The sequence below is a fragment of the Pistacia vera genome, unplaced genomic scaffold, assembly GCF_008641045.1.
Source record: "Pistacia vera cultivar Batoury unplaced genomic scaffold, PisVer_v2 Contig292, whole genome shotgun sequence".
NCBI classification, from domain to species: Eukaryota; Viridiplantae; Streptophyta; class Magnoliopsida; order Sapindales; family Anacardiaceae; genus Pistacia; species Pistacia vera.
The window spans coordinates 1,248,348-1,269,064 of record NW_022196104.1 but is presented as its reverse complement, the minus strand read 5'-3'; the positions used below and the strand labels follow the sequence as shown (position 1 = coordinate 1,269,064).

Genomic DNA, 20,717 nt, shown 5'->3' with positions numbered 1-20,717 from the left:
TTATGTAAATGTTTCCCACCCCTCTGAAATAGCAACACGATTGTACGGCCTTTTAACATTTATACAAATCAGATCACTCAAGCATTTTATTCTTAAGAGATAGTACCAATGCCATATATTTAGTTCCTGTAGGCAATAAATGATACTCATACACTACCAGACACCAACTGAGATTTAAACGGATGTAGCGTTATTGAAACCAAGGACTGAGATTTGATAGAAAGCAAATTACCTCAAGTTTTCTGAGTAGTTGATCAAATTGAAACTATTTTGATACCTGTGTCGTTTTACAAAAGAACTCCATTGTATGGTTCAGTGTTCCCCCCTCTTATACAAGCTTCATTTCAGGAAGGAAACAAGGAGGTTCTCGTCGGACGAGACGTGTCAGATCTGATGAGAGTTGATTTAGGAATGATACTTAGAGCTGTTGCCAAAGGATTTTTGACAAAATCCGTGAAGAGAACATCCATAGATTGACCCAACTCTTTCTCTATGGTCTGAGTAACCTGTGCAAGCAAAAACTTACCACTTAGTCAATCAAGTACTTAGATATTCTGAAGATGTAGGAAATATATGCACATACATAGACAAAGTAAGAGAAAGAGGCACAGGAGATAATCATTTTAAAACTTGTTCAGAGAAATATTCAATTCAGTTCTTTGTGAGCTAGAACTCCCCTCTTGCTCATCATGCACCCACTTCAATGGTCAAAGACTAAGGTTTATATTTCTTCTCAACAAACACTTACAATCCAATTAATGAATCTGATATCCCTCGTATGGATGGAGAGCATGGTGTTGGCCAGTACTTATCACTACAGAAAAATTTAAAATTCTAGTCCTAATGTAAAAGATTTTCCAACAATGATTTTCTTGTTTTCACCTGAGAGTAAGATACATTCATGATACAGCGTGACTAGTACCAATAAACCTAAAACGAAATACATTATGCAAGCAAACAGACATATCCAAACCACTAATCTTTAATCTTCCATATTCACAGTGACAATATCAGCAAAGCAACATCAGATTCAGACTGCAACTATCTGCTAATATAGAAAATTCAAAGGTAGATGAACAATCACCTCCTGTAAAGGGCGAGGAGGAAGCGAGTCCTGCAACTGCTTGAGAAGAGATATATATGCCCCCGGAAGCACATCAGCACGTGTGGATAAGTACTGTCCAAGTTTCACCCATAAGCCCTCCAACTCTATAATCAGATTGAGAACACGCTTAGCATTGCGCTCGTGAGCCTTCTCCCATAAAGCAGATCTTTTTGGTTTGCTAGTCCATTTCTCTCTTTGCTGCACAGCCTTTAGTAAAAACAACATATAAGGCAATAAGATTCCCATCCAGTTGATTTCAAAATAGTGAGTAAGCAGTAACAACAGAACTTTACCTTATAGTCCAGGTAAACCATCAAAGCCATAGTGAATACTCTCATGCGTCTTCTGTAAATGTTTCCCCATCCCATCTGAAGTAACTAAGTCCAAAGTTGGCACTAAGAAAAAACTACTTACACCACCCTTCACCGAGAAAAAAAAAATGTATAAGTGAGTCTAAGGAAGCATTTATATAATAACATGACACTTCCATTGTTCTGACTTTTTTTAAAGGCAATTGCACACAAACGCAAAAGTTCCTCTCTATGTAATTTAATAAGTGATGGCAATATTTAAGCTAAAAGAGCAGAGTATAAATTCTTAAAAAAAAAAAAAGCAACATTTTCATTTCAAAATATGATTAAAATTAATTTCTAGTAGCAGCAGGCAGTTTTAATGAAGAAAAACATATAGACTAAACGATAATTCAAGGAAAGAGTTCATTAATCCATAATAATTTGATTGATAACTACACTTCTCTTGATTGGATATAATTAAAAATTTTAAACAACTGTGTCTTCCTGATATCAGACGACACCTAAAAACATCAAATAAAATGATTAAGCTGGAATTGAAGAATGATAAACATCAGGATTAATTTCTACAGAAACAAAAGTCAATTGAATGAATATAACAAACACGGCCTTCAACGATTAAAAGCAATCAGATTATTTCTTCATAAAGAAAATTACCAGAAGGTCTGAAGTTTAGTTGATCAAAGAGAGAATGCGGTATAGAATTTATTGAAATTATCGTCGTTTTACAAGGGGAGAACTTGTACTTATTTTTGTTCCGCGTTCATCACCGCACATTTCATAAAAAACAAGCGTCATTTTCATCAAGGAAAAGTGCAAAACAGGTCCAATCGTAAGCGAATACGTCATTAACTATTCAACACAAGAGAAGACGTGGCGACATTTCATTGAAGGATTGATGGTAGGGGCAGGTAAATGAAACTGAGAATGTAGACAGATATCGCGTGGAATAAAGAGGAAGGGATATTAGATACTAACCGTTGGATTGACAAGGGGATGGAATCTGGGCCGTGAAGTTTTTTGAAAGGCGTGGCTTAAAGCTAGCCATTGGTCCACTAAGATGCTGGTGGAAATCAAGCCTGCACTCCGATACCCACCCATTTTAATTTTCGACATTCCAGAAGTTCAAACCATCCATCACCATCACCGTTTATGAAACATGTTGCATTCTGCATGTTTCGTTTCAAAGATTTGGGTTTCCAATTAATTCAACAGGGCAGAAAAGTAATTTAATTAGGCTCGAGTTATTCATGCCCATTAAATCACTTTCTAAACCTCAATAATAAATAAAATTATTTTTTAAAATTGAATTTATAAATATCTTATATTTTATTACAAAATTGTCCTTCTCTAATTTTTTTTGTCTTTTTAAATTTCTTTGCTACCGTGGTGGTGAAAACCGGTTTAACTATTTTGCGAAGCGAACCGAAAATCGGTTCAAAAAAATTTAAATCAAAACCAACCAAATTATTGCTTAAACCGATTTTAAACTGAACCGTATGAAAAAACAGTTGACTGGTTTTGAATTAAAAAACAAATTTATTTGCATTTGAAATTCAAAGTTGAAACTTTTAAGCATAGACCCAAATAGGCCGGAGGGATCAATAATGTGGGCTATCAAATCACTTTCAGAAATAGATAAAAGTAGACTCAAGAAACTATATTGCAGACCCATTTCCATTGAAGATTAAAAAGCTGCTAAATTTACAAGTATGACCAGCCACCGAGTCAGAGATGAAAGACTAGTTGAAGAACGTTAAAAGTAAACAGAAGGAAGAAAGGCACTTTGAATTAAAGAGAGAAAATGGGACACAATGTTACTTGTTTGTCAAAAGATTTATATGTAGAAGACTCGAGATTTAGTATACCTCTGTGAAGAGACTCTGTTTATGAGACGAGAAGAGAGGTGGGTTTAGAAGAGAACGTGATTTGGAGGAGACCCTTAAAATCGAAGGAAAGTGACAAGAGTGTGAAAGCAAAGATTGAAAGGGGAAATCATAAAAGCACAAAGCGTAGAAGCCGATTTTGATTTGAAGCAGCCGAAGACTGAAGAAGTGAATAACGGCGGTGACTTCGACCATTCGACGGGCCGGCAAGCGACGGTGACTGGATGAATACTTCGGAAACCGGTGACCAGTTGGTGAAGGATCTTGGCAGTTGGTCAGCAGCGGCGCAGCAAGCAAAAATGAAAAATTGAAAATGGTTTAGGGTAAAATTTGGTTTAATGTATTTGTGGATTTTAAAAAAATCGGTTTACATATCTGGTTCTGGTTAACCGGTTATAATATATTATTGAACTGAAACGGAGCCGATAAATTGGTTTTTTTTTTTTTAATTTTGGCAAACCGAACCAATTTTAAAAAAAAAAACTGAATTTTCAGACCGGTTTCAACCTGGTTTTTCGGGTTTTTTTCCCACCCTTACCATCAACCTTGTTTTTTTCTACTGAGTTAAATTTTATTATTTCAATCGCTATTTTTTTTGTATGACGAGGAGTGTTAGGGTCAATTTACGCACACCTCAACTAATCTCATAAGACTTTAAAACTATCGATCGAATAAAAACTCCAGTTGTTATCTATATTAACAATCAAAATGAATTAAATTTACGATTTTTCGAGTAATACAGTCAAAATACATAATTGACAATTCAGCCACTGTACCATTCAGTTGCTATTTTTGTCAACTCAACTATCTCTATTTTTTCTCTTTAAGTTAAATTTTCAATGGCCCTTTTTTTTTCTCGTAAAATCATAGTTCAGTTTTGACAATTTATTTCCTATCCAGATACTTATACACATTATTTTTATTCAAATCAACTTCAACTTTCTCGAGAATTATGAAAATAAAATATTGAAATTCTTTTTTATAATATGAATGTTAAAATATTTTTTTCTCACCGTTCTCCTATATATCACAAAATTATATTATTGCGTTTGGCTCCCTATTTTTATCCATATTCCCAATCCTATTCTCCAAATAATGTTTGGCACACTATTCTAGAAATATTATCATATTTTTTTATTTACTTTTAGACCCCATAAGGTTATTAATTTCACTAAATACCCCCTAATTTTTTTTTAAAAATTAACAAAAACCCCCCCATCAACTCAACTTGTCAGATTCTGGCAACCACCGTCGGTGATAGCCAGAATCTGTACAACGGCCTAAATTCCAACCATAAATGGCCGGAATTACACCGATCTGGCATTTTCCGGCCAGATCCACCACGGATCTGGCCGTATCTTGGTCGTCGTTGACCGAAAACGACGGCCACATCTTTGGCCGTCGTTTTGGCCTTTCCGACCGTCGACGGCCATAACAGGCCGTAGATCTGGCCTTTTTCGGCCAAATCCGTGGTGGATCTGGCCGGAAAAGGCCATAATGATGCGTTACGACACAGATCCGATCGGTCTGTGCCGTAATGAAATTTTTTGGCCAGATTTCGGCGGTGGCGGCCAAAATCTGACACTGCAGGTGGTGGGGGTGTTTTTGTCATTTTATATAGTAGGGTCTTTAATTAAATTAGTAAACCTAAGGGCTTTTTCATAAATTTTTCAAATTTACCTCGTAATACTCCCCTATCCAACAATCAAATACTATCCTCAAAATCCTATCCAAAATACTACACCAAACGCACCCAGTAGTTTAAAAAGAGTTAAATTGTCTTCGTTAAATCAAACCTTAAGCGAGAATGTTTACTTCTTCCTCTTTGGAAGCAATGTTTGATTTGGCTTTTATAGTCGNAGATTTAGTATACCTCTGTGAAGAGACTCTGTTTATGAGACGAGAAGAGAGGTGGGTTTAGAAGAGAACGTGATTTGGAGGAGACCCTTAAAATCGAAGGAAAGTGACAAGAGTGTGAAAGCAAAGATTGAAAGGGCAAATCATAGAAGCCGATTTTGATTTGAAGCAGCCGAAGACTGAAGTGAATAACGGCGGTGACTTAGACCATTCGACGGGCCGGCGAGCGACAGTGACTGGATGAATACTTCGGGAACTGGTGACGAGTGAGTGAAGGATCTTGGCAGTTGGTCGGCAGCGGCGCAGCAAGCAAAAATGAAAAATCGAAAACGGTTTAGGGTTAAATTTGGTTTAATGTATTTGTGGATTTTAAAAATATTGTTTTAAAAAACCGGTTTACATATCCGGTTCTGGTTAACCGGTTATAATAATTATTGAACCGAAACCGAAGTGATAAACCGGTTTTTTAATTTTGGCAAACCGAACAATTTAGAAAAAAAAACTGAATTTTCAAACCGGTTTTTGGTTTTCAGGTTTTTTTTCCCACCCCTACCATCATCCTTTTTTTTTTTCTACTGAGTTAAATTTCATTATTTCAATGGCTATTTTTTTTTTTTTTTTATGACCAGGAGTGTTAAAGCCAACTTACGCGCACCTCAACTAGTCTCATAACCTTAAAACTATTAATCAAGTTAGAGCTCTAATTGCTATCTCTATTAACAGTCATGAATTGAATTCACGATCTTTTTAGTAATACACCCGAGAGACATAGTTGATAATTGGGCCCACTCAATTGTGGTTCAAATGCTATTTTTGTCAACTCAACTATCTCTATTTTTATTCTTTAAGTTAAATTTTCAATGGCATTTTTTTTTTCTCGTAAAATCATAGTTCAGTTTTAACAATTTATTTCCTATCCAGATACTTATACACATTATTTTTATTCAAATCAACTTCAACTTCCTCGAGAATTATGAAAATAAAATGTTGAAATTCTTTTTAATACTATGAATGTTAAAAAAAAAATTTCCTCACCAGTCTCCTATATATCACAAAATTACATAGTAGTTTAAAAGGAGTTAAATTGTCTTCGTTAAATCAAACCTTAAGCAAGAATGTTTACTTCTTCCTCTGTGGAAGCAATGTTTGATTTGGCTTTTATAGTCTATGCATAATTAAATACAAAGGAGATAAGAAATTCTATCATTTTCAGTTAATCAGAGGCTTCTGTAGATCCTGAATATATGAATACTCCACGGGCTGTGGAATATTTAGCTCTGAACAAACTAACTCAATGATTTTTGCAGTTACCGTACCAAATGACATTTTGTTCAAGGTCACCACTATAGCAAATCTGTTTTTTATGTCACAGAAAACAGTTGATCCGCCCATGCCCGAGTGCCCAAAACCAATGAATGATCCATCCTCCGCCGTATACCTTTTAAACCCGAGTCCAAATTGTCCATTTGGTAAGGCCAGATTCCCATATTCACCCACACCCAAGAATGCATCATGAATTCTAGGGTTATCGAAAATCTTGCTGGCATTATCATCATAGATAGGAATAATGCTGTTGCAGCCATTATCAAGCGGAGTGTAACGATCACCACTAGCATCTCTTTTATGACTACCAACCTTGAAATCTTTACTGTATATGTTCTGCTCATGATTTTTTGTTTTGTTATTTGAAGCAGCAGTTACCTCGCTTTTCTTACCATTCGATTTTTTAGAGTTCTGTAAAGAAAATTTGGGGATGTGGGTATGACTACCAAGTGGTGGCTTGGATAAAGAGGAATGAGGGGGTGGGACCACCCCGCCATCAACTAGGGCTGCATAGTACCGTGCAAGGGCACGAGCAGAGCAATGTCCGTTAGCAGCAGGTACGATGGCACGACGAGTGTTCAGTATGTTAAATAAAAGTGGCACAGTGGTAGCGAGCTGTGCAATTTTGTCAATCTGGAATGTAGAAGGTAGTTCAGGACGAGGAGATCTCTCTGGCAGCTTGTTGAGATCATCTGTATCTAAGGTAAGAGTTGCAAGTCGAGATTCCACACCTGGAAGGGAGCCATTGAAAGACATGATAACACCATTGATAACAGCTACTTCAGTTTCCAAGTAATAGTAGACTAACTAGTTCTATTCAAATGAAGAACAGAACTAGTGAACAATATATCAGCTTGAAAGAACATTACAGTGTGTGCATATTTCACATAAACCAATATTTTTGTACTAGGGAACTTGAGAAGAGTAAGAAGTGAAGTTTACAAGTACCTGGGGAATTCCAACATATAGCTCGCCTTCAATATTTAGGGGTCGAATGAAGCTTCTTCAGAATCTCCTGAAATTTCTTCCCAGACGCATGCTATATCAAAAGTATCATTAGAACGGGGGAAAGTAGGGAATTTGAAAATATAGTCAAATTCTTGTCAATCTAAGGCCAGCAGAAAGACCAAACTCACAATCAATCCCTAGATCACCACATGGTATCTATACACACACCAAATAATATAGGCTAGACATTTGTTATCAATGATTGCAGGGTTCATAAGGAAATAATAGATGCACAAAAAACATTCCATAGGCCAGATGACATCTTAGAACGAACGGAATGACTCAATATCATTTGGAAAGCTTCAGGCCAAACCATATTGCAACTTATATTCATTGAAGCAGCATTAGCATGTTATATACCTCAATTATTCCACCACAAAGCCAGCCGAAAGACAGATAGTGATAGAACTGCTGTTGGCCCGGTTCAGTTTCAGGTACTGACATGGCAACCGGTTCAAACATTCATCCCAGTCAGCCATTAGCAAAGGATTTCTGCTCCAAGCTCAGCCAAAGCATGTGCAAACCACTCGTATGGTTAAGCACATGAGGGATAACATGGAAAACCAAGTTACTACAGTACAAATATAGAAGATCTGACATAAGAACTGTGGCTACCCATAGGAATGTTTAAAAGGTCAAGGATAAGATATACACCTTTATGAGCTTTTTCCGTTTGATCCAAAATCTGGCCAAATGTGCAACATTCTCCTCAACTTGAGTTTTCTGCAAGACAAATGCCAAATTGAGATTAAACAACAGTTAAAGTAACTCCAACAATCTTAATCCCACAAGGCCACTTCTGTATCAAAGTATCCATAATTGAGAATTTTTGCTATCTCGGCTAGTTCAGAATCATGTCAAATCCAGTGAATCTTTTTGAAATTCTATAGAGGGTCACCACTGAACTCCACCTATTAATATCTCAATTACACATGGGGACATAATGAAGAAGCTCAAAATCCACAATTTGAGCCTCTTAACAAATAGATTTTTGCTATTTTGTTTGAGAAGAATGACATGAATACACCAATATACTTGAAATCTTGAGTTATATGAGTAACAAATATCATCAACATAGAGATTAATACTAGTTAGGACATCTACAATTGCACAACTTATTAGCTTCAAAATCTGGAGTATATTGTATTACAGATCATCTTCTCTTATTATACCAATTATGGAAAGACTCTATATTTCTTCCAAAATCAAAGGTACAGATCTGAGTCAGCATCCATATTTTGGGTCATGTCCAACTATATCAAAAAATGCCATGATTCTAAATGAAACAGATATGCTTATTTCCAAAAATAGGACAAAAAAGAACCACCGCAAAGATCAAAATTCCAAAAAGATCACCAGGTAAATCCTATCCATGTCAACATTAGTTCTGCTAGATCATATTGATAACCAATCCCTGTAACTATTTCATCTGGCATCAGAACTGTAACTATTTCCTCTGGCAGGAGAACCATCCAAAACCACAGCTTAATCATGTGGAACAATTCTAATAAAAACTCCCCACATTATGTCAGCAGACCTCAACAACATAAATTAGAAACTAAGAATTAAGAAAATTTCATATCACTATTCCAAAAAACTTCTGCGCAACGAAGCAGGAGAGTCACGAACATAAAGCTTAAGAAAATACATACCCATTGTCAACCAGCCAATGTAACATTCCTGCAGTGACACCCTTTGTGTCGAAAAAACATAAAAGACTATCAGGCTGAACAGACGACGGGATAGATACTACAAGCACTCCAGCAGCAGTATATATAATGACCTCACCATCTTTGTACGCCACAACCTAAGACATCATTAATGAAAATCTCATAAAAAGAGAAAATGAGCTAAGCCCAATTTTGGCTTTTTCATGTTTTGGCACAAAAATAGAGAAATTAGCTTAGATCATTCCACAATTGTCAATATGAATTTCAAACATAAATTTAGTATAAACAGGTGAACCAATTAACGGATACAGAAACTGAAGTAATAATTCATTTGGGATACCACCCAATTTCATTTATTGATGCTAAAATTTCTTTGCAAAATTAAAATAGGTGCAAACCTGAATTCCAAGTATTTTATTATTATTTCCCAGCTCAACTAATAACTGCCTCACTTAGCCTCCACACCAGAATGGACTGGAGTATCATAAATCCACCGTGGATTTACTGCTGGTCCCTTATTAAGGTTTCTAAGAAGTTAAATCACATTTTAGTCAGATATGAGCCAGTAGAAAAATAATGAAGTGACAGATCAAGTTAGAATGGACTCACCCTATTAGAACAGATTCAGCAAACGGTCTCATTATATCAGATATACTATGCGAACATTATGGTGGATGAAATCCTAACAAATGTTAGATTATGAGTTAAAAGTGCCCAGTCGTCAAACAAGGTAAGGAATGGAGATCTCATCCCATACCTCTAAGAAGAATAAGGACCCGTGAAAATTACAATGTCACCAGGAAAAGCATCAACCTGGAACCAAAGTGTATAACCATATTACAATATGAATAATTTGTATGAATATTCAAGGAAACATGAGATAAAAGGAGATGATCGGCCTTACAGGATTAAAGTGTAACTTCTTTGGCTAAGCTCATCTTTTCCTGTATAGCCTTCATGTTTTTGTTTCTCTCAGTCAATTTTTTCATGGTTTCCTGTACGAGGGGATCAGCAAGAGGTAAAAAAAAATTAGTTGAGAAGGAACTCAGTAGTGCAAGCTTACTTGAGCTTCATTTGCTGGTGTGGAATTACGGAAGAACACAGTTGTAACTTCCATAGCTTGCTCAGGCAGTGTCAGACGCAGCTTAAGTCCCATCTCTGCGAAGGCAGACAAAGAGCTACATGGTCCCCCTTGAGAAAGACAAAAAAATTATTACTTAATCTGGAAAGATAGATGGTTTGAAGTGAATAAATTTGCCAAAATCAAGATAGTGAAATTGAGATATCGTCCCTCATAAAATAAAGCTAGTACATTATGATAACTCTTTCAAGCTAAGTTAAAAATAATAGGTCTAGCCTGCGCATTCTATCAAATAATGACAATTGAAAGAATAAAATGCTCCTAAAGTAGAAAGAACGAATTTCACAAAGCGATTAACTCATAGAACAAACATAGTTCAATACATTGTGTCATCAGAAACTCTCCAATTACATATCTTTAGAATTTTTATTCTAACATAGATATAAATAACAAAATGTTAACGCAAACCTCTGCAGATGCCAAGAACATTTTTGCTAGCGCTTGTTTCAAGAGTTTGATAGTTTCTTTTGAGCCCAAAGTCGAGAAAATTGGACGATGAGGAGAACTCTTGCTAACAAGAAATTTCCTGCATTAAAGCAAAAAAGAAAGCATTGGAATAGGTGGAGGGAATTGATTGTTGACAAGTGGATTTGTGGCTAGAAAAGAACAACTTCTATCGGAACATTAATATTATGACTCAACCCAAAGGCGAAACAAAATTTCAGAAAACAAAGGTAAAAAGGTGTGAAAAGAAGTACCAGGATGAGGGTCACCATTGAAAAATCCATCAACATAAATTTGGTGGGCATATGCACGTGTAATTTCTTCTACAATCTTCTGCTTGTCAACACCAAAAGCTTCCAGAGATTCAGAGTCATTTAAACGTATACCATCCATATACTCCAGAATAAGGACAGCTTCACTCGACTGTCAATCACAAAATCAAGATGCACAGTTAGATATTTGAAACTAAAAAGGCAGTGTTCTCTATTCTAAGTAAGTCAAGTTCCAATGTAAACACTTAGATCAAAGTCCAACACCAGTAACAAATTGGAAAACCACCAATAAAAACCAAAAAAAGGGTACTCCCTCTTCCCCAATACGTAACAACCATGCTGAATGTTGCATTATAGAAGGACAAATATACAATATATCAGATCCTGGGAAGTACTTACATTTAAAAATCTAATAGTTATAGCCAAAAGTTAAGCCCATTTGTTAAGATAGCATGCGTGAAATACAATTGCTGGATATTGAGTAATAAAAATTGAACTTGTTTCTTCAGGAGAACGCTTTTCTGTTTCTCTAAGTCATAACTTATGATAACACAAGACTAACAATAAATATTCCAGATATCCTTCAAATTTAAAACTATTGCAGACTCAGCACATTAAATCTAAAGAATAGTTAAAATCATGCCTGAATAACTTCGGGGATAAGAACATCAACTTTATTGGCAGGCTTGTTATCTTCACATCTCTTTGTGCAGCCAAGATTTCTAGACACAACTCTAGTATTTTCTACAAACACAAAACAAGCATCATAAGAAAAATAAGTGCATGCTGAACAGATGAAAGACATTTCACAGGATGTTTTTATATGTCCAAATTGAATCGGAAATTCTGGGAGAAGGGACTTGAGAATGTATTCCTTTGATATCATGATAAAAGAAAAGGTTTTGACATGTTGAATTGAGAGGCCCACATTTTACATTAAAATTCACTCAATTTGTGGAGGTCTAGTTTCACTTCCATAAGGACTCAAAAAGGGAAAAAGCCCAATTTCACCATTGCCACAACCTCCAAGCCCATCACCCTCAATACTACAACTAAACTAGATTCCACCAGCCATGGAATACCACTAGAGCCAACCAAATATAGCCACATTACTATTGCTGTGATTATTGTCAATGCTACCACCACAGCCAATGGTCCTGTCTCCTTTACCACATGAATGCTACAGGTGTTGCCAATTAGGTTTGGCAGCAGAATTATCACAAACATGTGCCTTAGCACCAACTCTGTCTACTCTGAAGTCCAGAAGCACCACAACCAGAATTCCACCATAATGCCTCTGCTACTACCAGCACATATGCCTCGGCCAAAATTTACCGCCATCACTACAACCTGTAGCTAATTGGCAATTGTAAAACTTATCCACTCAATGGAAGTGCAAATCTGTGATTTACTTCTGTCAATTCAAATTCCACTAGTGAACCAATTATCTAATTGAAACTCATCCTCATATCACATTTGCCACAGACAATAACAGAAAACAACTAGTTTCTTATTACAAAAATATGATGAATTTTATTTGGTCCATTCATGTAAAAATATATCATACCAGCTTCAAGATTGAAGTCAAGTTCTTTTGGAGCTTCTTTGCACCATTCATCTATCATGGGATTGAAGTCAAATTGCGGTTCAGCCCATGCTATCCAGTCAACAATTGATTTTGCATCCTTTAAGTCCTATACAATTATAGTATACCCAATAACCATTTAATAACTGCAGGTCTTAATATGTAAAAAATATTTTTTTTTTAAAATAAAAAAAGCATTTAAAACCTCCAATATAATAGTCTTGATGTCCTGATGTTGAACTTTGACAACAACCTCCCGCCCATCAATCAGAGTGGCACGATGGACTTGTGCAATCTGCATAGCATACAACATGACAATCAATATTTATTCCCAGAATGTACTTACTGTCCCAACAGCTCACACTAGATCCTAATACTAATTAATTTGAGGATCTTACTGATGCTGTTGCCAAAGGATTTTTGACAAAATCCATGAAGAGAACATCCATAGATTGACCCAACTCTTTCTCTATGGTCTGAGTAACCTGTGCAAGCAAAAACTTACCACTTAGTCAATCAAGTACTTAGATATTCTGAAGATGTAGGAAATATATGCACATACATAGACAAAGTAAGAGAAAGAGGCATAGGAGATAATCATTTTGATACTTGTTCAGAGAAATATATTTCTACAAAAAGGAAGAAAGATGCAATTTAAGTATACGTAGAATTATTCAATTCAGTTCTTCGTGAGCTAGAACTCCCCTCTTGCTCATCATGCACCCACTTCAATAGTGAGACCATCTCCAACCCATTGCACCAAATTGGTACAAGTTTCACACTAAATTAGAGTTATTTTTTTGTATGAAATACTATTACATCTTCTACTCATTGCACCAAATATTACATTAAAAAAAATATTTCTTAGAATATTCTACTTTTTTTATTGTAATAATCAATAATTTATTTATTTTACTCATCATTTTTGTATATATTAATTAAATATTATGAATGATATTTTTATTAAATAATAATTACTTTGAAAATTATAATAATTTAATAAAATTAAACATTTATTTAATCAAATAAACATTACATTTAATATAGAAAAACATTACATCTAATAAAAATGATACAAAAAAAAAAAACACAACAACAACATAAAAGTAAAATTTCATATTGATAGTAATTTAATTTTCTGAATTAGTATATTTTTTCCACAAATGATCAATTAATACATTTCAAAGAGCATGGTGAATCTTTATATCTTTTATTTGTTTATTCAAGGATTTGAATTCTATAATCAATATAAGTTTACGTGAGTTTTTTCAAAATGAGCAATCAAGAATGCAAAAAAGAGCTCAACAACAAGGTCAAAAATCTCAAAATAACTCTAGTTTTTTTCAATATTTTGATGATCTTAAAAGATCCGGAACTAATCTACCGGAATACTAAGTTGTTATTTTAGTTTATGTTGTATTTTATTTTTATTTTAATATTTTTAAATTACTGTTAATTTTTATTTTGAGTTATTGTAGTTTAATATTTGCATTGAATAAAATTTTATTTTTAATTTTTTATCATTTTTTTAATTATATAATTATTATAAATTTATTATTATAAATATTAATATAAATAATAATCAAATTAACTTAAATACAAATAACAAAAAAAAAATTATACTGTTTAAACAGTGCCACGCCAAATTTTAGTGTTAATGTAAAAGATTTTCAAACAAAAATTTTCTTGTTTTCTCCTGAGAGTAATATACACTCATGATACTGTGCGACTAATACCAATAAAACACCCAAGACGAAATACATTATGCAAGCAAACAGACATATCTAAACCACTAATCTTTAATCTTTCATATTCACAATGACAATATCAGCAAAGCAATGTCAGATTCAGACTTCCACTATCTGGCAATATATATATAGAAAGTTCAAAGGTAGATGAACAATCACCTCTTGTAAAGGGCGAGGAGGAAGCGAGTCCTGCAACTGCTTGAGAAGAGATATATATGCCCCCGGAAGCACATCAGCACGTGTGGATAAGTACTGCCCAAATTTCACCCATAACCCCTCCAACTCTATAAACAGATTGAGAAGACGCTTAGCATTGCGCTTGTGAACCTTCTCCCATAAAGCAGATCTTTTTGATTTTCTAGTCCATTTCTCTCTTTGCTGTACAGCCTTTAGTAAAAACAACATATAAGGCAATAAGATTCTCGTCCAGTTGATTTCAAAATAGTAAGCAAGCAGTAGTAACAATGGAACTTTACCTTATAGTCCAGGTAAATCAGCAAAGCCATTGTGAATACTCGTATGCGTCTTCCGTAAATATTTCCCCGTCCCATCTGAAATAACTTACTCCAAAGTTGGCACTAAGAATCAAAAAACTACTTACACCACCAAAAACATAACTGAACAGGTGAGCCTAAGACAGCTTTTATATAATAACATTGAAGGATTGGATTGATAAGGGGACGGAATCTGGGCCGTGAAGTAATTTGAAAGGCGTGGCTTAAAGCTAGCCATTGGCTCACTGAGATGCTGGTGGAAGTCGGTGGAACCATGGAAGTCAAGTCTGCGCTTAGATAGGCAGCCATTTTAATTTTCAACATTACAGAAGTTGAAACCATCTGCAATCGAATGACATGATAAAATTTGCACCATTGATTAATATTAAGTTACAATTAATAGATAATCAGGATTTCGTTACGTCATTTAGTGCACAAATTCGGTATACTACTCCCGGTATCTCTATTATTTTCCATCACAAAAAGTTATCAAACATGTTGCATGATTCAACAGGGCAGAAAAGTAATTTCATTTGACTAGAGTTATTCAAATCAAGCCCGCTAAATCTCTTTCTATTTCTAAGCCTCAATAATAAATAAAATTATTTTAAAAATTGAATTTATAAATATCTTATATCCCATTACAAAATTGTCCTTCTCTAATTTTTTTTTTTCTTTTAAATTTCTTTGTTAACCCCATCATCCTTATTATTATTTTTTTTTTTACTGAATTAAATTTCATTATTTCAATAGCTATTTTTGTGAAAATTAATAAAAAGGGTATACTAAAAGAATAAATTCCCTTTTAGATAATTATTAATTTATAAAAATTAATATTGAGACTTAAAAAAAAAAAATAGTGGGTTTAAATAATACTAGTCTTTGATTTTGATTTTAGAATGCATTTCAACAGGCTGAAAATTTTGACCAATTTGGATTTGAAGGAAATGGACCACTCACATATTCCATTTGGGGGAGGCTATGGGCCGATGGTTCCAAATATAAACTTGCATGAGCCCTCAATTAGCTACAAAGGTAGGCACCTGAATTGGTAGAGTCTTGCCCATAATATAATATAAAGTTGCTTATAGCTAGTATAATTAAATTCATTTATGGACACTCTTAATAACTTAATTATTTTTATGCAGGATATATTGTATCCCAAAAGGCTATTTAAATACTATATTGTTCAGTAGTATATTAATTTAGGGTAATTAATGTACCATGAAGTTTTCATTGCTGATAACAACTTCTCCACTTGCGTTTCTTCTTGGTGTACCTAATTTCATTATCTTATCTTTGTAATTCTTTCTAGGACAAGATTTATCATATTAGGTGTATTAATATATGCATTATTATTATTATTATTATTATTATTATTGAGGATGTTCAAATCAATTTATGACGTATCTCATTAGTCTTTGGAGACGACCAGACCAATTCTAATGATCATATCTATTTGTGAAGGTAAGTAAAACAGCAATCGACATATATAATCATAATGGATTTGAAATTTAATGAATGGATATAAGAATAGGATAAGGATTATCTTAATTAATTATTGATTTGACAGATAAATGAAAATCAATACACTGAAGGGTCCCTTCCCTACCACTAGTGAATTAATTGTTTGAATATGTATATAAAAGCTTTAACATCCATGACCAAACAAACATGTATCACAAGACTTTGAATAAGAGAATCAAAATCTTGAATTTAAATATATAGCAAATAGCAGTAGAGAAAAGAAGGGATATATTAGATGAGCTAGATATTATTGTAGAAGGAAATGGCTTTGAATATTATTCTTATTCTACCTCATGATGATGGTTTTGAGCTTGAGACAGTTGACCTTGTAAATAAATTAACACTTCAAAATAAAGATCAAAAGAGTGTCGGCCACCTTCTTCTCATCTGGCAGCCAAGTACTACTCAAAAATTCGGCGCAGTCTTGTTCTTAATTCAACTAATCTTCATGTTTGCCTTTATAAAAAGAAATAAAGTCATTGCAAAGTGCAAACTCTATGAAAGAATGGAGTGATGAGGTTCACGGTGGCAAGTGGGAAGCTAAGCGGCGAACTGTAGCGGAATGTACAGAAAAAGGCCACGTAAAAGAAAGCATTATTGAAGCATAAAGCTGTAAAGGATGCTGAGAAAGAGCAACAAAAAATTGCAGTAGCTGATTATCTTGGGATGCCTTTACCTTTTCTCTGCGTGTGTTCCCATGCCAGCTACTATCCCATTTAATTTTCTTTGTTCTTTCTTAGCTAATTACCTTCATCATCCCACTTTAATTTGTCCTTTAATTGCCTTAACCCTTTCAGCTCATCATTCACTGTAATTACTGTCATCTTATGATAAGATATCTACTCAAAAAAATGAAATATCATTGGGGTTAGGTCGACACATACTGCTGAAAAGGCATATCTATTTAGATTCTATTCCAATGACTTTTTTAAAGGAAAGTGGACCCAAAATCTTAAACTGGGTCCATGTTGGTAATCCAATTGAGTAGAGTCTTGAACAGATATTACTAAATACAAACGCAAATATCAGAATTTTTCATGAGCAAGCATTTATCATAGTCTGGCCTTCGGCTGGCACCAAGACCACTTCCTTTTTTTGGGAACTTTCATGATGCCTCCGACATACTTTAATTAGGCTGACAACACTATGGGTACTCAAACTCATAGTTTTACTATATAAGAGTACATAAAAAAAAACATGAAAATATATGTTGTAATTGATTGACTGCCCATCTGAAACGCTTGCATGAAGAGGCAGAGAGCGTGGTGCAGCCAAGGATGACTTGCCGGCAGTATTAATTAACTGCCGATTTGCCATGCAGTATTAGAGTATGCCTTTTTGGCATGTCCTTCATATTTGCGGCCGGCAAGAGTGTCCTTGGCTACACTACGCTCTCTTCTTCTCATGTAAGGCCTCTATGGACAAAATTATGCATCTATATATATTAATTCCTGGCGATCAAGAAGTAGTTCGAAGAATTAATTAGTGTCTGTCAAAAGAGCCTTGCCTGAAGATGTAGAGAGTTGAACGCAGCCAAGGATGACTTGCCGGTATTCGCAACAGCGAACAAGAAAAGAATACCAGCAGCTAGCTAGCTGATGATCAGTTCCCGGCAAGTTGTCTTTGGCTACATTTGATTCTCTTCTTCTCATGTAAGGCTTCAATTGGCGTTTAATTAACTTCTGCAACAATTTGGCGTAGCTGATCGCTGCTGCATATAGTCAGGAACAGTACTCCCCTATGCTAGCTTTTATATATATATATGTGTGCGTGTGTGAAGAAACGTGTCCCATTGATGGTGTAGCTGATCGCTGCTGCTCCACGTTATCTTTGGCAATTTCATGTAAGATTAATTAATTATATGATTTGTCGCTGTCACTCACTATTCCAAACAGGCAAATAGACAAAAAGCGAGGAGCAGGTGAATATGCAATAATCATGTGGATGTTTACGTACTTCACCACCATGCGTGCTTGTCATTCTTTGTCTCTCTTTTTCTTCTTCTATATTTTTCTTTTTTTTCACTTTATCTCACTTTTTACTGCAGCAAATTGAACTTGTACTTCGAGAAATAAAAATCCAACGGCAGGAGAAAAGCTTGGAGGGAATGGAAAACGACAGCTGTCTCACACCTCACCGAAAAATAGCAGGGATTCAGGAAACTCACAGTGATGAGACATTATGCTGGAAAAAGAGCATGGATAATGTCAATCTACTTACTGGTGAGATTTTCATTTGAACCATATATTCACACAAAAACAAACACCGTGTGTTACGGACGGTTCTCTTTTGTTCTCTACGATATAAAGTTGATTAGCTAGCTGTCTTTCAAACTAGCTGGCTAGGTAGCATCGTCTGATTGATTTGGTTTTGTTGCAACCTTCCACCGCCTATCTACAGAATTTTAGCCCCACCTGATCACAGTGATACGTACCTTGATCTTGATTAATTAATTGATCTAGCCCGCATATATAAAGATTAATTGTAAATGGTTTCATTAACAGCTTCCCAGAAACTAGTGGAAGAGAAATTACTTTGCCATTGATCAGAATTTGAGTGGCTACTAACAGCGAGATCATAAATTTTTTATACAATTTAAGAACTAGTCCAAAGGAGGGTTAAGCGTGCAACCCCAAAATTTAAGTGTTATTAATAAGAGGACAATATTATAAAGAATATTGTATGCATCATGCATGAGGTAAACCCGTATAAATAAATCATGTTATAATTCACTCAGATTTATACCTGTTCATGTCAAGGGGGGCATGGCTTCATCAACCAACAATCCCATATTTGATTCCCACCCAGGATGAGTATCCCATCAATATATAAAGCTGACGCAACGAGTTTGCGTGATAAAACAAGGCTAGCACTTCGTTATACTTTTAGAACTGATAACAAGTCTCAATCATAGAAACTTAAACCTTAAATTTGAAAAATTCATTCAATAGTTTATATTTTCAGAAGAAACAAATAATATGTTTATATAGGGTGGTTACAACTAACCCCAACAAAACTCATATTAAACAAGGAAATAAAATCCTACTTAAACACGAAAATTAAAACAAGAAATCTAACTGTTGACTAAATATAAAATAAAAAAATAAAATTTAACTAAATTAAAACTTCCTAAATCAACTAAACTCCTAATTAAAATAGAAAACTACTTGAATTCATAATATGAAACCCTAAATAAATAAGAAAATCAAATAAAGAAAGGGAAACAAAATTAAATCCTAATTTAACACTATTTTCCTTACATCATACTCCCCCTCTTAAAAGTAAACTCGTCCTCAAGTTTCAATCTAGTGGGTGATACTTGAAGTAGAGTAATAAGTCATCATTTGGAGCAAATAAATATCCTTTGTCATTGATCTTCCAAGGAGAGTTGTCACGCACTATAGTCTTCAAGTCGAAATTGAATGTCATTGATGTTTCATCCTTTTGATCCTTAACTTGTATGTAATCTTCTTGCTTAAGCTTCTCCTTTAGGACAACTTACTTTTGCTCAAGCTTCTCCTTTAGGACTGTTTGCTTTTGCTCATGTTCAATCTTCTCTTCTTAGAGAACTCATTCAGCTTCAATGTCTACTTTATGCTCAATCTCCTTTGATGTGTGATCCTCAATTTGTAACATCTCAATATCTTCTTTGACTTTAAGAATTTCTTTAGGAAGTGCTTGATGCTTCTTGTCTTCTTCCATAACTGGTGAGGCATGTATTCTCTGAAGAATTCTTTTTCTTTTTTTTTTTAATTCTTAATTCTGATTCTACATCAAAGGCTAATTGAAGAACACCAAGCAATATATGTCATGTCGTAAATCAATTTGAGCTCGTATGTTTACATTCAACCCATTAAAGAATCTTAAAGCTACTCTATATGGATGTTCATTGTAGTCAAGGTGGAGTAACAACTGTCGATATTCAACAATATATTTGTGGACAGATCTCTGCCCCTGATGGCATCTCTGGTACTGTTGGAACAAGATATGTTGAGATTTCTTGAATATTTTCAAAATATCATGTAATCTCTTAATTTTGTTAGTTTTAGGATACTCAGAATATTTTTGATATCCTGTAATCTCTTAATTATGTCGATATATTGTAATTGACATAATTATGAGATTCTGTAGATTGTATCTCCCCTATATAAAGCCTATAACTATCAGTGTAAATATCAATGAATTGAAATATCCAATTTTTCACATGGTATCATATCCACTCTCTGATCTAAAAAAAAAAAAAAAAAAAAAATTGCTCATTGTAGAGCAGTCACCAAAAGAAATCACTAGCAAGTAAACATCCATCCAGTCGTCGTCAATCCAAGAAGGAGAAAACGACACAATCA

The 20,717-nt window shown here is 34.5% G+C and overlaps 1 pseudogene; it reads right to left on the bottom strand.

Moving 5' to 3' along the window:
* Positions 1–6,194: 6,194 nt before the first annotated feature.
* On the bottom strand, positions 6,195–14,901 carry LOC116134864 (annotated as a pseudogene).
* Between the last annotated feature and the right edge of the window lie 5,816 nt (positions 14,902–20,717).